Source organism: Caretta caretta, chromosome 5 (assembly GCF_965140235.1).
Source record: "Caretta caretta isolate rCarCar2 chromosome 5, rCarCar1.hap1, whole genome shotgun sequence".
NCBI lineage: Eukaryota > Metazoa > Chordata > Testudines > Cheloniidae > Caretta > Caretta caretta.
This window is the reverse complement of record NC_134210.1, coordinates 21,235,882-21,254,363: the sequence shown is the minus strand read 5'-3', so window position 1 is coordinate 21,254,363 and position 18,482 is coordinate 21,235,882. Positions and strand designations below refer to the sequence as shown.

General features: G+C 42.5%; 1 long non-coding RNA gene across 2 annotated transcripts; it reads left to right on the top strand.

Annotated features, from left to right (window-relative positions):
- The first annotated feature begins 8,134 nt into the window (after window positions 1-8,134).
- LOC125636984 (uncharacterized) lies at window positions 8,135-14,667 on the top strand. Of its 2 annotated transcripts, XR_012668375.1 has the most exons (4): window positions 8,135-8,668; window positions 9,654-9,725; window positions 13,826-13,900; window positions 14,537-14,667. It is a non-coding gene; the product is annotated as an uncharacterized LOC125636984 (long non-coding RNA). The 2 variants fall into 2 exon arrangements; XR_012668374.1 differs by lacking the exon at window positions 8,135-8,668 and having other exon boundaries at window positions 9,635-9,725.
- The last annotated feature ends 3,815 nt before the right edge of the window (window positions 14,668-18,482 follow it).

Sequence of the window (18,482 nt, the reverse complement as noted above, 5' to 3'; positions counted from 1 at the left end):
CAATGTTGCAAACAAAATACTGTGGAGGATGAGAAGGAAATCAGATCTTAGTCTCAGCAGTGGAGGAAAGACTACTGGTTTTGCAGTCAGATTAAATGTATCCCGTACAGCAACTTTGAGGAGTAATGTGTCAAATACTGTGCAATTAAATGGCATTAACAAACCATTGCAAACAATGCAACCTAACCGCAGCCAGGGGCGGCAGGTTTGTATAATTTTTGGTGGTGCCCAGAATGGGTCCAAGTCCCGCCCCCCCCCCCACACTTGCCTAAGGCTCTGGGAGGGAGTTTGGGTGCGGGAGGCGTGTGGGTTCTAGGAGGGAGTTTGGATGCTTGGTGTGGGCTCTGGGCTGGGGCAGGGGGATGGGGTTCAGAAGGGAGTGAGGGGTGTAGGCTCTGGGAGAGAGTTTGGGTGCAGGATGGGGTTTGGGATCTGGGAGGGAGTTTGGGTGCGAGAGAAGTGCAGACTCTGGGAGGGGGTTTGGGTGCGGGTTCTGGGAGGGAGTTTCGGTACTTGCTGTGGGATGGGGTTCGGGAGGGAGTTTGGGTGCAGGAGGGGATTCAAACTCTGGGAGGGAGTTTGGCTGTGGGAGGGCTGAGGGGTCGGGCTCTGGGAGGGAGTTTGGGTGTGGGGTGCGGGCTCTGGGATGGGGCAGGAGGTTGGGGTGCGGGAGAGTGTGAGAGGTGCGGCATTTATCTCGGGTGGCTCCAGAAGGCGACCCGCATATCCCTCTGGCAGCAGCTGCTAGGCGGGTATCTCCGTGTGCCGCTGCCTGCAGGCATCACTCCCATTGGCCGCAGTTCCCGGCCAATGGGAGCTGCGGAGTTGGCACTTGGGCCAGGGGCAGTGCATGGAGAACCCTCCCCCCCTGGGGCCATAGGGCCATTCCGGCTGCTTCCGGGAGTGGCACAGAGTGAGGCCTAGCCATGTTGCACTGCTGGTGGTGGCCAGGGGCCCCTGGGGCCCTTTTAAATTGCCTGGGGGGCCAGCAGGCAGGGCCAGGAGACACTCCGGGAAAGATGAGCGGGGTTGGCAGGCGGGGCATGGGGAAAGACCCGGTCCCGAGCATTGGTGGAGCCCGGGCCCTGAATATTCCTGGAGCATGGGCCCCACAGGCCCATATAACTTGCTGCCCCTGAACACAGCTAAATAATCAAAACAAAATGCTATACATGCAGTTCACAATTGGGTCTGAGAAAATTGCCTGTTGTACTGAATCCTTTCTCTTTCAGAGAGGAGGCCCGGGGTGGGGACTGCTGAACCTACAACTAGTGTATCCAGTGATCCAAAATCAATTAAGGGGGTATTCTGATCTATAGGTTGGGGGAGAATCTGTAAAAGGGCTCTTATAAACAGCATCGTGCCTGAGATTTGGGTGAATTCCAACCCCTGTAGAGTTCCAAAGACACAGCCTCATTAATCAAATTCTGTGTCAGGAGGTACCTTGGAGAAATGTATTTTCCCTGGAATTCTACATTTAGAACATAACTGGCAGTGATGTGATAGTTTAAAAGGTCTGTCACCATTTCAGGGCTAAATTAATTTTGTGTTTGAGATGCTAGAAGGACATTGCAAACAAAGTTAAAAATATTTTAAAGGTAGTTGGCTTCTTTTTAAATATTTATAGGTGTTTTTAAAAACTACTTAATATTCATCATATCCAAATCAGTTCTGGAAATACCTTGAATGATATATATATATATATATATATGATCATTTATGCAGGTCTATAGATGTGCACTGCTCTTTATAGGGGGGGAAATCCAATCCAGCAAAACTTTAGTCATTGGATTCAGAGTAGCAGCCGTGTTAGTCTGTATTCGCAAAAAGAAAAGGAGTACTTGTGGCACCTTAGAGACTAACCAATTTCTTTGAGCATAAGCTTTCGTGAGCTATAGCTCACTTCATTGGATGCATCCGATGAAGTGAGCTGTAGCTCACGAAAGCTTATGCTCAAATAAATTGGTTAGTCTCTAAGGTGCCACAAGTACTCCTTTTAGTCATTGGAGTAGTCTTTATTCAGGCCAGTAAGAATCTGTAGAATCAGACACTTACTAGTCAAGTAGCAGCATGGTTTTCTAGTGAATAGAGCACTGGACTGGGCTTCACAAGATGTGGCTTCTATTCCTGGCTCTGCCACTGACTTGCTGTGTGAGTTTGGGCATGTTACTTCTCTGTGATCCTGTTTTCCCTCTCGTCCATTGTCTGTCTTGCCTATTTAGAATGCAAGCTCTTTGGGCCAGGGATTGTCTCTTGTTATATATTCGTACGATATCTAGCACAATGAGGCCCCACTGCCTATTGAGGTCTATTCTAATATAGGTAATAACTTTTGCTGTTCATTTGCTGTTGTGTGTTAAATATGGAATGTTTAAAAATCTCAGCTCTCCCTCACTCCACTATTTTAATTTACTACAATTATCCATTTTCAGATTAGACTGAGATGCACCATCTTCTTACCTTCAGCCATTGCCACATGCTACAGCAACCCTGGAGTGACACACTCAGGCAATGCATTATTAGTGGATTTTTTTCCATGTGGAATGATGGAGAGAGAGGCATAATGCACACTTCAGTGTGCTGGGACATTTCCCCCCTCCCCTGTCATTTTTAAGGATGATCCACAATGTGTGAACATCACCCACAAGTGAGGCCTAATTACGTTTCTCAAGTGAGCATGTTGCATTTTCGAGGAAGTCTTAAACGAGCACTTAGGCTGTAATGCTCCTGAGCGCATCACTGTGGATTTTAAGGGTTGTTTTGTATCCTGAAGACTGTGCTGAGCTAGTAGCAGCCTAGTCCCACAAGTACTTTTATCAGAGAGTTATTAGACCATTATGGTCTACGATTGTCTTTTACTGCCTTTGATTTCTTCTGTTGTCAGACGTGAGGAAAGTGATGTGTAATCTGATCCAAAATGCTCTTGTTTGTTTTTAATCTACTGTTTTAATATATTATGGCTTCCTGCCATTAAGCTTTTCTGAGATGGACCCTAGAGTCATTCGCCGAGGTCTTATATGTACAGAATCTGAAGGGCACTTTTCAGATGCGCCTGCCCTATAATAAGCAGCGATAATCTTATTTTCCTCTGGCTTTTATGTATGGCAGGGTGTGTGGGTGTCTGCATGTGCCAGTGACTTGAAACAAAGCTACAACAATAGCCAGACGCTGCCATCTCTGGTGTCCTACCATCCTGTGCCATTAGTGCTGTTACCCATCCTTAGGCAATGAACCCAAGGACACACAAAGGCCAGATTTTCCAAGTTACAATACACAACTGGCACATTTATATATGCCCAATCTATAGGAACAAATATGTGGTGATTCACAAACGTACAATGGGGTATGTGTACCCACAGATAGGCTGGGTGAGTGTCGTGTGTGTAAACTGCACGTGACTACCTCAAAATGTGATCCATGGGGTCTTCACATGTGAGGACGGGGGAATCAATATCAGTGCCCAGTGAAATACATCCTGGAGGCTTTTGAAGTCTGCATTAGGCTGTTGAAAGGCGTTTCTACCAAGAAGACATAGGAGGGGCACATAATCCTGTTGAGTGTTCATATCCAGAGATAGTACAAGGTAAACAGACTGGGGCTCATACTCAGAGAGTGGCATGTTCCTCATCTCGGCCACTGCGTTTCTTTGTTAAACAAATAGGTGAATTAAGGGAAGCAAGTTTGTGCATGAGATGGTAAACAGTTTGCCCTTCCTTATGTAAGCATTGTCCCTGTTGGCTATTATGTCGAAACGTCTGCATGAGTCATCTGCCATGGAAGTGCCAGTGGTATCAGTGACAGGTTCTCGCTCCAGGCCAAATCCTGGTTCCTGTGAAACTCCCTATAGGGACAAATCTCTCAGAAAGAGACTCACGTCTGATGTTTAAGAATTTTCATTCTTTGTGTTTCTGCCTGAATCTGTTTATACATTCTTGATTCTCTTTTGTACATGTACATCTCACCTCATGTCCTGCTGACAGAAGGCAAAAGAGTATCCTGTTTTCAGGGTGAATATTGCATTTTTCCAATTTTCCTTCTCTTCCACTGATTTGGGTACAGTAAAAGTATTGAAGAAAGTCTGCCTATTGATATAATCTATGAGGTGATCCTTTCCAAATAATTTGATCTGCAACCAAAAACGATCCATGTCATAGTAATATTAAAGTATCTCCATGTCTTAAATTGCAATACAGTTTTATAAAGTCCCTCCTAATAGAATCACGGGGTACTGCATGGAGCTTCAGTCTTTGGGAACAGAGAGAAACAGAAGTAAATAAGTATGTACTTAAAGGTTTATTTAATGTGACAGACTGAACATTTTAGTTTATTAAGTTCCATAGATTACACTGAGTGCAAACCAAATAGTCTGCTATTTCAGGCTTTGGTGAATGAGGAGGAGATTTTGACAACATATATCCCATCGAGTATGTTGGAACACAGTCATGTGTTCAAAGGGTCTCATCTGGGTGAACCTGTTTTTCTGTGGCCAATTTCACGTCCTCCAAAAGCAGGGGAATTTTCAAAGCTGTTCATGCATGTCTGATAATCAGGTCAGCTGTCTGGCTGCATAGGATATCTGGCATGCATGATAGCCCAGCCAAGGGATTTTCAAAAGCCCACTGTTCACGAGTATCCAGGTTTCCCCCTCTCTTTTGAAATGTCTTGAGTTCTCTCCAACCCCATCCTATTGTTTGAGAACCTGTGCTAGAAGAGGATAATAATACAACCCCTATATATGCGTAAATTGGACCAAATAATGTTTAGATGAAATCAGGATAGTTTCTGCTAAACTAAGGAGATCTCTCCAGCCTGCTAAGGAGATCGCAGGTCACAAATCCTGTTCCCATGAAGATTTTTGCACAAATGTCAGTTTTGCAACTAACTGAAAGAATAATGGCATGTGCTGTGCCCTACTAACCATCTTATTTATGGTAGCAGTATCCTTAATAATTCACCAAGGGGCTTTAGGAGACACCAGAGAAATAGGAACTTAGCTCAGATCTAATAACATTTCTCACCAATAAATATCTATAAAACTGGCTTTGCCCAAGCTCAGATATTTCACTACATTGGAAAAAAAGCCCATTGGTATTTTTCTGAGTGGGAAAATCCCTAGCTGATTCACACAAGGAAACTACGTGGTCTTGGACTCCTAAGAAAAAACACTGGATGATTAAGTGGAAACACTGGGGTCAGATGTGAACTGTGCCATAAGGAAATAAGAAAAGATCAAAGAGAGACATTTTGAGAGGGTAATGATTCTGAAAGTTCACCTTAGGAATTATGCATGCCTATTCTATAAATCTAAGGTCCAGACCTGCCGCTCCCCAATATAGCCATTATCATTGGTGAACTGCCCAGCAAAAATCACCTCCTGAAAATGCAGCACGGAAAATACAGCACCCATCCATGCACCCACCCGAGCAACCAACCATTCTACATGACAACAACAGGCAGCATTTCCAATCAAAGAGAACTGTGGCGAGTCTGATGCTTCAGATCTATTCTCTGCAGAGTCTAGAAAATATCAGAGTATCTAGGTGCTTGTTATATAGCAGGCAGCTGTCAGCTTGAGTAAACCAGCACTGACGTGTTAAACAAAACTAAGTCAGCTGGCTCTTATTTCTATTCTCTACCACACAATGAACTTCTGGAAGCAGGAAAAGTGGCACTTTAGATGTAAAAAGAACTAAATAATTTGCAGCCCGTGTAACACACAGAAGAGCGAGCCTGATCTGAGGCCTGTCCAGAAAAGATACAGTCAAAGGCCAAAACTTTTAAAAGAACAACATTTCAAGGGAAATGCTCAAAAGCAATTGTGATGGCTAGCTCAGTGCGGGATCTACAAAACATATTTCAGGGGCTAAATCGAAGGCCTAGGGAGTTAACTATTGTGATTTTTGAGGAATGTTGGTGCGTATTGTTCAGGCTTCCAAAGCAAAGGAAGTTGTTTTTGTTTTGTTTTAAATAAAAAAGTAAGTAGTCCTGCTGATGGTCCATGAGACAGACTAGTTATCACGGATAGCGGCAAAATCCTCAAAATGTTGTCATCTGTGGGGTTGTGTCTTGAAATATGACATTGTCTAAGGCTATTTGCACAACTGGGCATGAGTAGCAGCAAACCTAGAGCAGATCTTTCTACATCTAGACATTCAGGAAACAGTAGTTGTCTAGAGTGAGGGTCTGGAAGGAGGCTGTGTCTGCCACAAACTTGTTTTAGGCTGTGTGACTTTAGGCAAGTCATTTAGGCCTGGATCCCCAAAGGTATTTAGGCCTCAAGATTCCATTGAAATCAAATTGCAGAGCTTGTGACCTCCTTATGGTTCATTGAACTTCAATCCTTAGCCAGTCTGTGCCTCAGTTTCCCAATGTGTAAATAGGGAAGAGACTACTTTACCCACTTTAAAATCCTTATGTGAAATGTGCTATGGAAATGCAAAGTATTGTCTGCTGTGGTATGCCTGTGAACACCAATGTGAAAGAGAGCCAAAAATGAGGCTAAAGAAAAGCACCAAGGACTTCTTCCCTCTTCCACTGTGTCATAAACATACAGCTAAGGGTATCATAAAATCCGTCCTTACCTGTAAAGGGTTAAGAAGCTCAGGTAACTTGGTTGGCACCTAACCAAAAGGACCAATAAGGGGAAAAGATACTTTCAGATCTGTGGGGGAAGGTTTTTGCTTTGTTCTCTTTGTTGGTTCTCTTCGGGTCAGCAGGGAATCAGGACAGGAAAAATACATCTCCCAAGCCCTGCTTGAACTAAGCATCTAGATTACAAAAATTGTAAGTAAAGCAAGAAAATGAGTTAGTTTATCTTTTGTTTTAGCTTGTGAATTTTCCCTGTGCTAGAGGGAGACTTATCCCTGGTTTTTTGGTAACTTTTAAGTTTTGCCTAGGGGGAAATTCTCTGTGTTTTGAATCTGATTGTCCTGTAAAATTACCTTCCATCCTGATTTTACAGAGATGCTTCTTTTATTTTTTTTCCCCTTTATAATAAAGTTCTGCTTTTTAAGAATCTGATTGGGTTTTTAGTGTCCTACAAACCCAAGGGTCTGGTTTGTGTTCACCTTGTTTATTTTTCAAGCTTCCCCAGGCTTGGGGGGATATTTTGTGGGAGTAGGAACTCCAAGTGGTCCTTTCCCTGATTCTTTGTCTAAATCACTTGGTGGTGGCAGCATACCTCAGTCCAAGGACAAATAGCGATTTGTGCCTTGGGGAAGTTTTTAACCTAAGCTGGGAAGAATAAGCTTAGGGGGTCTTTCATGCAGGTCCCCACATCTATACCCTAGAGTTCAGAGTGGGGAGGGAACCCTGACACACTGACTAAACAATTAAAGGCCCAAGGGTGAGATTCTGTAAATTATGACGAGCTGTCTCCCTAAATTACTCTGTGGACTTCCTGGCATCTCCTCAGTGCTATGTGCTTTGTCCCCACTCCAGGCATGTCCCCTAGGCCACAGCTTGTGAGGGGGTCCTTGGGAGGCAGCTTTATGTCTACCTTCCTCACTGTCTGCCCCAAGGAATCCTTGGCTGGACATGGGACTTTCAGGGCCGCTTTATGCTGCTCTGGTTCTTTTACACAGTGTAAAGAGGCTGAAGCCGGGATGAGGATCTCACACCATGTGCTTTTGTAGAGCCAATCAGAAGTAAGGCATGTGTAGCACAGTACTGCCAACTTCAAGCATTCATAAACCATGAGTCAGGCTTTCCCAGATGATGAGATTTGCTTAAAAATCACGAGATTTCAGAACAAAACAAAAACCCGACATTCCCCCCTCCCTACATTTTTTTTTCCTTTTAATTTATTTTCTGTTTTTTAAGCTTTAGGTATACTTGGTCACATTTTCTCCACAACCATGGAGATGTACATGTTTTAAAAACAACAGCTATCAAGTATATCAAGAAGATACGTGAATCAAGTTTTCTCTAACACACCACTTCAGGTGTTACACTAATGTAAAATCGTGTCCCCTCCTATATTACCTATCCACGTGCATCTCAACATGACGGCCTTCTCTCCTACATCGGCCGTTTTATCTGTCCACCTTGTAATCCAGAGGGAAGATGCACGGAAAGTAATGCCACTACTGGCCTGATTTTCGAAGGTGCCGAGCATTTGCAGTTCCCATTGACCTCAGTGGAAGTTGTGGGTGCCCAGCAGTTCTAGAAATCAGGCCATATAGGTGTCTGGTTTACCTGGAAGGCAGGTGTGTATAAACCCAAAGCAGAGAGGCAATAAAAGGAGAGTTAGTATCAGTCACAAAATTGTAGGTGTGCAGAGTTCTGTAACCTACATACAAAAATGGTGCCGCAGTTTGTGTTATACACCACTGCAGCATTACCCACCCACCTGCATTATTTTACATTTCTTCCCATTGATTTAATTCCCTTCAAGATGAGTGCGACAGAAAATTGCAGACTTCCATAGTCTCAGCATGAAATTTTATGAATTTAGGAAGACAAGCTTTCAGGGCAGGGACTGTCTTTATGTGTACGCACAAGTACGTAGTAGCACAATGGGACTCTGAGCTTGGTTGGCGACTCTACCCTGCTGTAATATCAAATAATAACATGTTTTATCAGCTGTGAACATTTCACAAAGCAAGAGCTGCCGCTTTCCCTAGAGCTTCCGAATTGCAGCCAACCAAGAGATGCCAAATCGTTCTCTGTGAGTATTTTTTTGGCTCCAGGGACAAAACTGGGATTTGTAACATGGTTTAACTTGGAATAATCGTATGAGACCTAGTAGGGTCAAGAAGTAGAGAGATGAGGGCAAGGCTATAGGAATAAACTGTTGGCACATGGGGGAAGTTAATCCTGCTAGCACTGAATGGAAATTGAGTATAAATGGCATGACCTCAAACGGATAGAAAGAACAATGTGACAGAAAAGTGATTTTGTTTTGTGAGGTTTTTTATTAACATTTTGCGAGTACAGGAGGGGAAGGAGAGGTATTTTCAGTGTCATGAGTAGGTGGATTTTCACCACGTGACTCCCAATGCCACTAATTAAAGTTGTACCTCTAAATCCCTCTGCTGACAATTTACACCTAGATTTTAAAGAAGATTTAGAATTTGAAAGGTATGATAGCCAGTACAGGAGTTTAAATTGCTTTGCTTCTATCTGTGTGTGGGGGAGGAAGCGGTGGGGGGGAGATTGTCATAGGGCCAGGCGTATGTTGGTGTGACTGCACTGAAGACAATGGGATTACTCCAAGACTGAAAATCTTGTAATCGAATGTCTGTAGAAAGCAACATAGAGTAACATGAAATAATAATACTAAAGCTTAGCGCTTGTGTAGTGCCTTCGGGCAAAGGATCTCAAAGCAGTTCATACAACTCTTCCAGCACCTCTGTGAAGTAGCTATGGTGAGTATCATCTCATCTCCCTTCTTACATTTATAAGATGCTCTCACTGAAGTTGATAGCAAAAATCCCATTGTCTTCAGTGGGGCAGGACTGGTCTCATAACATGGAGTAAGAATACAATATGCATGTTAAACATTTTTAGGGCCAAATTCTGGTCCTTGCTCCAACCTCTCGGGGGGAACTCTGTGGCATGTAAGGTGTGTGTTGGGTGGGTGGGTAAAGGGAAGGGCAGGAGAGGTTTGAGAGATCCTCCTCTGGGGTTTGTTTGTACTTTTACTTTTTCAGTTAACTTGAAGCAGACAAACCCATAATGCCAGGACACAGAGGACCCTCACTGCTCTGCCCTGCTGGCCTGAGGTGAGAGTTATAATCATTGAAGGGAGAGTAACTAGATCCCAAATCTTTCCACTAAGTGGTTCATCATAACAAGAGATACAACAACGCCTACAAATGTTTCGGAAAGATTTCCTCGCCAATCTCTCCATGCTGCCAAATACCATATACTTAGCGTGCAAAGAATAACGGCTGTTTTCTCGTGTTTGTAATGTTGAGAAGGCACTGCAGAAATAAAGACATCAGAGTCTCAAGGTAGCCTGGACAAGAGAGTGAAAGTCCAGAGGTCTGGGTTCTATTTCTAGCACTGCCATTGACTGACTGAACAACCTGAGGCAGATTGTTAAAACTTCCCATGGCTCAGTTCTCCATCGGTAAAAGGGGGATGATGGTGTTTATCCACTTTCATGAACATCTTTGAGGTCTATAGATGGAAGGCCTTATATAAGTGCAAAGTGTTATTGCAGGAAAGAATGTATGTTAGTACCCTGCTATAAAGACAAGACACAGTAAGATTGATCACTCAGAGCTACATTTTACCCCAGTAGCACAGGTGCGGTTCCTATTGAAATCAATTGTCAGAAATGACAGTTCTACATTTTTCCCAGGCAGAGCATGCAACTCTGCTGGTAAATGCTCAAAAATACAAGCACATTTACAAATCAATGGGCAAATAGAGGGCAGAATTTTCAAAGTAGGATGCAGGGATTTAACTGTGATTCCCAATGTTTTAAGTGGTTAACCCCCAACCTCCCCCCCCCCCAATTATATGGCTGCAATCCTATTCCCATTGAAGCCAGTGATGAAAGTTAATAGTTACTCCAGACATACACTGGTATAACTCAGAGCAGAATCTGACCCAATGAATCCTTTCCACTCAAAGCATCTGTGCATATAAATATCTCACTGACTGAAGTCAACCTGATTGCCACATGTGACATGCCATTGCAGTGCTGACTTAAAACCTGCCAGGCACTCAGGTCATCTCTCAGCTTTTTGTCAGCTTAATGAAATGGTGCGGTCACCTTATTCCAGATGTGGCCACTGTTAAGTGCCTGCAAAATGCTTTCCCAGGGGAATGAACTTGCGAGAGAAATGGAAATGACCCACCATAGACTGCATTTGTCTCAGTGTAATCTATTTTATTCTATTTTTTGCTGGCAAAGCACTTTTTACCCTCACCAGTTGTCAACTCTCCTTCCAGTTGTTCTGATTATTATTGCTGTGGGAACCCACTTTTCTCTCCTATACCATACATTTTACTGATGGAGGTTCTTCAGTTGTAGGGCTTTGCTAACACCTTGTCACTAGACATGGACCAGAATCAAAACTCTTATGCATTGCGGTGGGGATGGTTTCAGAAACCAAACCCAGAGGGGAATATCTTAGCTTTATCTTATGTTGCCCCTCATCATAGTATCTGAGTGAATGTATCTTTATAATGGATGAACCAAAACATGAACTTTGAAGCCTGTACTAATCTCTTGCATTCACAAATGCTATTAGATTCCACTATAAGGAAATGATCCACATGATGGAGAGAATTTTGACAAAATCTTGCTTTTACCTGTTCCGTCTATTCCAAAAATCTGTGCACATTTCAAACACTGCACAAGAAGATGAGTAGCCTTAGCTCATACTGGCAGCTTATTTCATGAAATTTTCCTTTTAAACTTAAAACATCAAATTCCCTTGTTATTGTCAACTGTTGGTTCTGCAAGCTGTTAAAAAACAAACAGACCCCCCCCCCCCCAAGCCCATATGCATGCACACGTACACAAACAAAATTCCCCTATGGTTGGAATATGGAACCATAGTTTAATTGAGATACAGATGCATTTTCATAGAATCACAGAAATGTAGGGTTGGAAGGGACCTTGACAGGTCATCAAATCCACCCTCCTGCACTGAGGCAGGACCAAGTAAACCGAGATCATCCCTGATAGGCATTTGTCCAACCTGTTCTTAAAAAACCTCCAATGATGGGGATTCCACAGCGTCCCTTGGAAACCTGTTCAGAGCTTACCGACCCTTCTAGTTCGAAAGTTTTTCCTAACATCCAACCTCAATCTGTGTATAAAGCCATTTCTTCTTGTCCTACCTTCAATGAACACGGAGAACAATTCATCACTCTTTAGAACAGCCCTTAATGTATTTGAAGAGTGTTATCAGGTTCCCCCCAGTCTCCTTTTCTCAAGACTAAATGTGCCCAGTTTTTTTTAATCTTTACTCATAGGTCAGGTTTTCTAAACCTTTTATTATTTTTTGTTGCTCTCCTCCAATGTAGTCATCTCTTTCCTAAAGTGTGGTGCCCAGACAGAGCTGTCCCTAGGGTACGGCAAATCAGGGTGACCATCCTGGGCTCATTGCTTTGGCGGGGCCCCGTGCTTCATGAGGAGGTGGGCAGGGAGGATGAGGAGGAGCCCCCCTACCAACCTTCCCCTCCCCCAGGTGCCTCATGGCCGCCAGCAGGCTCTGCCAATCAGCACCTCCCCCTCCCTCCCAGCGCCAGCTTCCAATCAGCTGTTTAACGGCATCAGGAGGTGCTGTGGGGGAGGGGAGAGGAGCTAGGGTGCAGCGCGCTCAGGGGAAGGGGTGGAACTGGGTGCGGAAGAGGCGGGGTGGAGCCTTGGGGAAAGGGGTGTAGTGGGGGCAGGGCCTGGGCAGAGCCAGGGGGAGCACCCCCTGGCAGATAGAAACTCGGTGCCTATGTCCTGAGCCCCGCACCCTTCTAGAGATGGTCCTGTGCCCAGAACTGGACACAATTCTCCACCTGAGGCCTCACCAGTACTTAGTACAGTTACCTACCCTCTCTTACCTATGGCACTCCTGTTAAATATACCCCAGAATTATATTAGCCTTTTTAAAAAATGAATCACATTGTTGACTCATACTCAGTTTGTGATCCTTTTCAGCAGTACTACGACCTACCAGTTATTCCCCATTTAGCAGTTGTGCAGTTGATTTTTCCTTCCTAAGTGTAGGACTTTGCACTTGGCTTTATTGAATTTCTTGTGGGTTTCCGTCCAATTCTCTAATCTGTTAAAGTAATTTTAAATTCTAATTCTGTCCTCCAAAGTGCTTGCAAGCACTCCCAGCTTGTTGTCATCCAAAAATTTTATAAACAGGCTCTTCATTCCATTATCCAAATCATTAATGAAAATATTGACTGGTACCAGACCCAAGACTGACCCCTGTGAAACCCCAGTTTGACAGGGAACCATTGGTAACTATTCTTTGAGCATGGTCTTTCAACCAGTTGTGCACGCACCTTTTAGGAAATTCATCTAGACCACTTTTCCTTAGCTTGCTTATAAAAATGTCATATGGGATTGTGTCAAAAGCCTTTCTAAACTTTTCCTTTTGCTTTCCTCAGAATATCAGGTCATAACTATTTAAAGGTTTTCTATGCATGCAAACCATACATCCACATACCTTACCTTCACTTGGTGCAACCAGGAGCAAACAACTTTACATGATGTTCTTCACTGCTGGCATTGACAGGGTTGTTCAATGCTTGTTACTTGGCTATGTACTCTTTTGGCCTTGCGCATTTAGATTATTTCTTCCATATGAAGCATGACACAAACATTGGTTTCACTAAGAACTGTTACCATTTGGGAGATCTCTGTGTCTTGTTTCCTAGTCAAAGACATTGAACCTTTGAGTATTATTTATTGGCTCAGTAGCACAAATGTGACTTAAATGTCCTCTAAGAAAGTGTTGGCTAAATTTACCTCAGTATAAAGGAAAAGAAGGCATTGTGATCCATTGTAGGTGAATTAAAGCTGTTTATTTGACATTAATTGCAGAATTTACAGCACTACCATTTAATGATAGGAATAAAAATATAAAGAATCCAATGTAAGCAATGTTGTAGACAAAAACATCAGGATGGGAGAATAATGGCATCATGATGAAAACACAGCAAATAGAAAATAGCTTCTCAAAACTCAACCAAATTATCGAAAGGACTGGGAATTTAGCAAAGGGTTTAAAGTGCCCCAATGTGTCAACAACTACCACGATGTTCAAGTTTTAGTCAATGCAGTTGTTGAAACATATAACCCCAGTAACAGCTTTTTGCAAAACTTTTTTTTTCTTCTTCATTTGATGACTTACAGATGCGGAATAAGGAACATTCCTGTTGGAACAAAGCTCAGAAAGAATTGTTGTATCCCTACACTGAAGGAAAGGATGTATGTGAGAAAATGCATTGTTCTTATAGTTGCATGTGTGACGGCTAATTAACAGCACTTATTAACCTTTGAGAGGAATACTCCTTTCCACACACACATGTATGTTAGCTCCCATTGATGGTCATGCCAGTGTCTGTACTGTGTTGAGAGGCGCCTAACCCCTTTTTATGGAGCTTTCTCCTGCAGTTTTCATGTAGCCAAGTTGCCACCGCTCCAAACAATACAGAAACCACAACCCACGGCAGTTTGCGTGTGTCAGGACTGCAAGCTCTGGCCTGAAAAGTAGCACCTCTGATTTGCATTTTTCAAGGAAAACAGAGTGTTAGGAAATTTAGGTGCCGTCATTTTAAAAAGTGCTTAAAAATATATATATTGGCCTGGATTCTCCACTTAACTTTAATGGGTCTATAGAGTGTGGGTCTATACAGTATAGAATTTGGCTGTGTTGTCATTGACACGTACTGTTGCTTTAAATGGGTTATGAACTGGGCCCATAGTGATGGATGTTTTGATTTTTTTTTTCAGTTTCTGGTGCATAAATGGCCATTTTTTTCATTCTTAAAATAAGAAATTAATGCAGAGCTTTAAAGCAGAGCTGCAGAGTCCCTCTTGCTCCCCTCTGTTTTCTCATTCCAGGCCCACCCTGCTGTGTCGCTCCCAGAGTGGAATGACTTTTAGTCACACAGCTGCATGTGGACAATGGGTCTGCACTCAAGTCTTGTCTTGCATTGACAAGAGAAGTTACAAACTGCTACTTCAGACCCGTGGTGCTGGTTTGCAAAGCCTGGACACCAGCTGAGCTGCCAAAGGAAATGGTTGAAACAAGATGACTATGGTATTGGCTTTGTTTTTAAATGGATTGTTTTATTTTGTTACATGTAGAAGGCAAGTTTAGGGGACAGCTGTGCCAGGAAAATGTGGAGCCATGAAGGCAAGCACAGATGGAACATCTAGAAGACTGCTCTGAGGTCAGGTCTTCCCCATAAACTGACATCAGTATAAGTACATGGCTCAGGGGTGGGAAAAATCCACACCCCGGAGCGACGCAGTTGTTCCGACCTAACCGCCAGTGTAGACAGCGCCACGTCAACAGGAGGCCAGAGCTGCCGCCTCGGTCAGAGTAGCGGCATCTTCACTGAAGCGCTGGTGCAGCTGTGCCACGGCAGTGTTTTAAGTGTAGACCTGCCCGGAACTATGGCACCTAAGGAACAGCAGATCTGTGGGCATGAAATTTGATGCCTAAAAGAGAATTTGATTCTTCTACTCTCCCCATCAGCCTCAAAGCATCCACGAGACCAAATGAGGAAAAGAGAGAGGAGACTCAAAATGACATCCTGAGCTCTTTAAAATCAAACACAAAAGGGATATTCTGCTTTGGGACGGACAAGTAACACCCAATGAAATTAAATGAGAGCAGCATCTGAGTCAAAGAGCTCAAGAGAGGAATATGAAGCGAATTAGCACCAAAGTGCACACTTAAAATGCTTTAGTCCCCCCAAAATGTTCTAGACTCTAAAGCCCAAACTACCCTTTTGCTGACAATGGTTGTCAATAACACGTTACAATTGACCTGTTCTGTAACCAGTGTAACTGCTGGTTTGGATGGGACAAAACTACTTTCAGCACCATTGCAGGAAGTTTTCTTGAAGCATGGTACCAGCGTTTTGTCTCATCTGTGCTAGTGGTAGACTGTTGGGCACAGGTTCAGCAGGCCTGGTTACTAACAACTGTGGTACACAACAGGTCAACTTACTTCAGAGAAAAAGCAATGGAAAATGATGGCTGGGGTGTATCTTCCAATTCCTCCCAGAGACCAAGGAAGGAAAGGGCTATTTTTAAATGCCTTTTTTACTCAGAGAGATAAACAAAGGAAAACTTCACCTTTTAAATGCATGTCCTTGTTCATTTATTTTGCATCTTATCAACTCTGAATGAGGCCACTCAAGGAGAATAAGACGTTCCATAGCTATAGTAAAATGAAGGTTAACTGAATTTGTGGTACCTTCCCAACACCCATCCTTAAATTATTTTTTTTCTTTTAGAATAAACCAGGAGCCATGCAGGAAGAGAGAGAATAATGATACATGGTTCTTCTGAATCTATATCCTAGATTCAGAAGAACCATGATCAGAGAAGATCATGAATGAGAAGATCCATGATCAGAGACTTGCACAACATTAACAAGGGCAAGTCATTTTATGGGAACAAGACATGGGACCTCAGCCAGAGCAGCACCTCTGCTGCTTCTTACTGCTACAGTGGTGGATTCACACAGTAAAGGCTGACTCAGGGGGTTAGCTTGTGTGTACTTTACTTCAGTTTCTTGTGATAAAGTGAGTTACACAATACCGTGCAACTTCCACATACGGTGACACGGTGATTTGCTTTTTATGCCTGTCACTGAAGTATGTCATTGTTGGCCTAGATAGCAAATTAATACTAGCTGAGGTACCCCAGGGAATTAGGGTTTGAATGTCAGGTTCAGAAGACCAGAGAGACTGTTGGGAAAAAAAATAAAGGGACAATTATGACTTCTACCTTGGCTGACTTCTGTGTGGTGATTTGCCCTGAGCAATGGCAAAAGCCCTATAAAGACAACCTGGGGGTAAAATTCATCCTTGGGTTGGAGTCCAATTACTACAAGAGGGACGTATTTGGGCCTTTATGTGTGAATTGTATTCAACAGTAGAGATGCAGAGGTATAGAAAAAGATGGAGGGGTCTGCATCCTGTGACTCCTGTGAGGAGAGTAAAAATTAAGGTGTATGTCCTGCTCATCTCCCCCAGCAGCTGTGCCAACAATGTCATCAATTGCCTATTGTCCTTTCCTCTGCCATTTAATGGACTAGTGAAAGGCCAAGACTTGTTGCATTGCCAACAAGAATGCATAAAACTTGCAGCAAGCAAACCTGTCTCATTCTCAAGCTTCATAGTAGGTCCTGAGCCTGAAATGACTTGTGCACATGCTTAATTTTAAGGACTCTGAGTAGTCCCATTGAGATCAATGGATCGACAATCAGCACATACAGTTAAGGACATATGTAAGTCACTGCAGGATTGGGGCCTTGGAAAAGAGGTTTGGAAAAGGGGCCCATTAGAGAGAGTCTGCAGCATAATTAAGATTTTTTCCTTTATGCCCTGATCTTCCCCATTCCTTTATAATTCACCTCTGGTGTTAGCTAAGTTTGTCACAGTCCTAGGTTAAAATCTATGACATTTTTACAACTACATCTGCTCACTTGGAGCCTGATCCTGCATACAAGGTTGCATTTCTCAGGATCAGGCTCTGCAGTATTCCAAATGTGCCCAGCTCTGCTTTATAGTCTGCTACAAAATGTGGTATTTCAGGGTCTGATCCTGTGTCCATTGAGATCAATAGCAAAGCTCCCATTTACTTCAGTGATGCAGGATCAGACTCGAGATGGGTTTCTAATAACTATAAAAGGCACCTGAAAATAAAGGACCTTTTCATTGCACAAGGAAGCAAAAATGTTGGGTTTTCCTCCTTTATTGAACTTTGGCAAATCATGTGGGTGTGGTTTTTTACATCAATAGCTATAAATAAAAATTTGAAAATTATACAGTATTTGTTATTAGGATAAAGGACATCTATTGGCACAAATCATTGAGTAAAAACCTTTAATAATAAAATAACATTCACTCTGTAGCTACTTTATTTGTCTGGAAAACTCAGCTTACACTCAATTCAACATATCACCTCCACAAAGTTAAAAAAAAAGACATAAAATGGCATAATAAAATATACCTTAAATTTCATAATACAAGTACCTTGGCAAATCTTAGTAAGCTGGACCATCTACTGTTTGTTATAAACAGTAATGGACATTGTCATTGTCTCACATACCCCTGGTTTCCTTTGGACTGAAAAATTAATTTGAACTTAATGTATAGATATTATAATAACTGCATTAAGCAGGAATAGTTTGTGGATCTGTTAGCATGAGTTGAATTTACTGAAACAAATATTGATTCTGTTTATTGCGGAAGAACATATAAAGCTTTCTGGAAGATTAAACACTATTACAATCATTAACTGTCTTACAAAACCTATTTAAAATTCTTGTATCCATTATCATCTTTGGCAGATAAATAAGGGGAAAAAATAAACAGACTATATTACAAAGCTTCCATTATCACAATCTACTTCATAAGGCCAAATAAAAATATGTTTCTTTGCACTAATGAAAGCACATCTCCAATATATTCTTAATGCCAGATAATATAAACACTGTACTGATGTTAAATTTAGATGTTGTGTATAGTAGACTGCCGCTTTTATACCTTCTGTTTCCTAAATTGCACTCTCCTACACAAAGTAAAGTGTATTTAGCAGTTGATTTGGCTTTACGTTTAGCATGATCAATGAGTTAGGTTTATGTAAAAGTTTGCAAGTGGGTGAGTGAACCCAAATATAAAAAACACTAAATTTGCCAAAAATTAGTTTTTGTGCGTTCTTGAAGGGTGGATTAGTTTAGGATATAGAGAGAATTTTAAATTGGGTACAAAGTATTTTATTAAATACTAACCGTAAACTGAGGGCAATGAGGGTTGGGTGTGTCCCA